The 2,841-nt window shown below is 44.1% G+C and overlaps 1 protein-coding gene across 3 annotated transcripts in view; it reads left to right on the plus strand.

Moving 5' to 3' along the window:
• Positions 1-454: 454 nt before the first annotated feature.
• The window catches only part of LOC102983740 (guanylate-binding protein 5), a 37,718-nt gene continuing 35,331 nt past the window's right edge, over positions 455-2,841 (plus strand). For 2 of the 3 annotated variants that reach the window (XR_003679567.2, XM_055084483.1), the window contains exon 1: positions 463-527. The gene's annotated coding sequence lies outside the window, so the exon portion shown is untranslated. Of the gene's footprint in view, positions 528-2,841 lie in introns of all 3 variants that reach the window. The other variant, XM_028489178.1, reaches the window with a different exon arrangement.

Here is a 2,841-nt window from a genome sequence, read left to right on the forward strand (position 1 = left end):
TACTTTGCTCACATTCACACCTTCTGCTCTGTCCCCACTGTGGTGTCAAGGACACCTAAGCCAGTGGAGGAGGGGCTGGCCTGGATTTCGCCCATACTCTGGGGTCTCCAGCCTCGGTTAAAAAAGATAAAAACCGGGCTTCCCTGGTGGCGCAGGGGTTGGGGACACGGGTTCGTGCCCCGGTCCGGGAACGGAGCGGCTGGGCCCGTGAGCCATGGCCGCTGAGCCTGCGCGTCTGGAGCCTGTGCTCCGCAACGGGAGAGGCCACAACTGTGAGAGGCCCGCGTACCGCAAAAAAAAAAAGAAAAAAGATACAAACCTGTAACAATTAAACCCAGGAGAAGTGCGTGTCCTTTCAATTTCGTTTCTTATAAACCCCACCCATAACAGGATGGCTAAAATAACTTGCTTGCTTTTCAGCTTCTAAAGAGAAGAGTTGGTTTCCAGAGGAACCAGATGCAAGAGGAACCCCAGGGTAGAGCCAGAGCAGCTGAGAACTTGTCCCCCGGCTGCAGCGCCTGCGCCAAGTAAGCTTGCTTCTAAACTTTACCTTCCAAGCACATTTCCGTTAAATAACCAAAATAAATCCCCCAGACCAGACCCCACACTGCAGGAGGGAAGGCTGCTGGCTGCGGGACCGAGGGTGTGTGTGGCAAGCAGGGTGCTTTGCTTGCGCAGCTCAGCGTCTTTGTTTGGATGCGGGGTGGCCGTGAGTTGTGTCCCTGTGATGCGCTGCTCCTCCTAGAGCATCCTCGCAGGGCTGAAGCAAAGAGGCCTGCTTGGGTGAAGGAGGAGTGCATCATATGTTATCTGCAGAAAGCGAGCTGACGTCCTTTCTAGGACTTAGGGACCAAACCTCTGTTCCCTCGCAGAGGCGCTGTGTGGAGTTGCTCCCTCCTGTCCCCTCCTTCCCTCCTCAGACACATCCTGATTGCGCTTCTCTGGGTATTGGAAAAACATAAATGATGATCCTTGACATACAAATTAAATATTTTAAAAAATTCTTTCTTATATTAACCATATTAATATTACAGAGATTCTACAAAGCTGTATTTATATGAAATAATTCATTCTCACTCTTTCTAATCAACTCAGAAAATAATTATAAGGTCTAAGCCTGTATTTTTATGCTTTGTTGTTTCCAAATTATAGCCCCAACCAAACAAACAAAAAGCACTCATAAATTACTGTTATTTTCAGTTTCAGTTTTTTGCTTTGTTTCTGCAAAGCTGCATTTATATGAAATAATGCATTCTCACTTTTTCCAATCAACTCTTAAAAATGACTGTAAGACCGGGTTCGCGCCCCGGTCTGGGAGGATCCCACGTGCCGCGGAGCGGCTGGGCCCGTGAGCCATGGCCGCTGAGCCTGCGCGTCCGGAGCCTGTGCTCCGCAACGGGAGAGGCCACAGCAGAGGGAGGCCCGCATACCAAAAAAAAAAAAAAAAAAAAAAAAGACTGTAAGGCCTACTTTTATCCTTTGTTGTTTCCAAATATGTGGTCCCTACAAAAACAGAACAAAACAAAAAAAGAAAACCATAAATTAGTATTATTTTCAGTTTCAGTTGTTTGCTCTTTTTCCTTTGTGAGAATGAAAAAATATTGCTCAGTTTCTTTTCAACTTCTATAAAATAACAGCAAAAAAGGGGGAGGAGGACAGAGAGCAAGGATGAGTGGGAAACAACTGAGAGCTTTTTCTGGAACTCACTGATCTGAAGAGCTGTGGAGAAGAATGCTAATTTGTCAACTTTCTTTGGCATGCAAATTAGCCTTGAGCTCAAAACTCCCAATTTCTGATTCAAAATGGTATGTGAGTAATGAAGAGGTCAGGGAGAATGTAGCCTGATAATCTGTACTGCAGGATTCAGATGCTGGCTTTATTTCTGAGAAAGCTTAGCTTTTCCATTTGGACTAGTGGTAGGTACGAGGTGACAGCCTCACACTGTGTCACATAACCAGGACAGCAGCAGGTGTAGTGGAAAGAACCCTGCCTGGAGAGATGAGAGATTAGGGTCTCCTTCTGGCTCTTTGGAGGGGGTAGGGTTGGGAGGCATTTTCTTCATCCATGACCTAAAGTTTCCTCATTGTATATACATTAGGAAATACTCATTGCTTATTCTCAATCAGGGCTCCACATTGGATTAATCTCCTACACATTTTTTTTTTTGAGTGAAGACCATACTTGGCTCAGAGAGCTCTGACTGCCTTTATTTATTCAATGGCTAAAAAAAATGAGATTCAAAAACAAATGGGCTACCTAAGGATGGTAGCCTTATTTCTATCCCCAGTCCCACCCTTAAAATTTGGGACACAAGCATGTTGTCTCCTGGCTGTAAGTCATTGCTCAGGCCCAAGCTTGCCTCTGACACCCCATGGGGCAAATTCTTTATGGGTATATTCTGAAAATTGGGAAGAACCAACTCAGCACTTCCTGGGAAATAAGGAGTTTTCTTCTTCCTTAATGAAGTCCTGTGGTAGACATGTCCAGGAGTTATGCAGAGCCACCTGAGGGGAGAGTTTGGTTCTGAGTCTTTTCACATGAATATTTTTGAGCAGCTACATGAAAGGTGCAGAAGTTGGTCTTCTTATTATTCTTCACTGATTTTAATTGAAATAGACATTTTATTGACTTATACATCCTTTTTTTGAAGTTGATGCACATTTCTATTTTTTTTAAAAATCAATTTCCCAATGATGACTCAATTTCCCTGCACAGAGGGTGATTTTTTTTTAACATCTTTATTGGAGTATAATTGCTTTACAATGGTGTGTTAGTTTCTGCTTTACAACAAAGTGAATCAGTTATACATATACATATGTTCCCATATCTCTTCCCTCTTGC

The sequence above is a fragment of the Physeter macrocephalus genome, chromosome 4 (assembly GCF_002837175.3).
Source record: "Physeter macrocephalus isolate SW-GA chromosome 4, ASM283717v5, whole genome shotgun sequence".
Classification (NCBI taxonomy): domain Eukaryota; kingdom Metazoa; phylum Chordata; class Mammalia; order Artiodactyla; family Physeteridae; genus Physeter; species Physeter macrocephalus.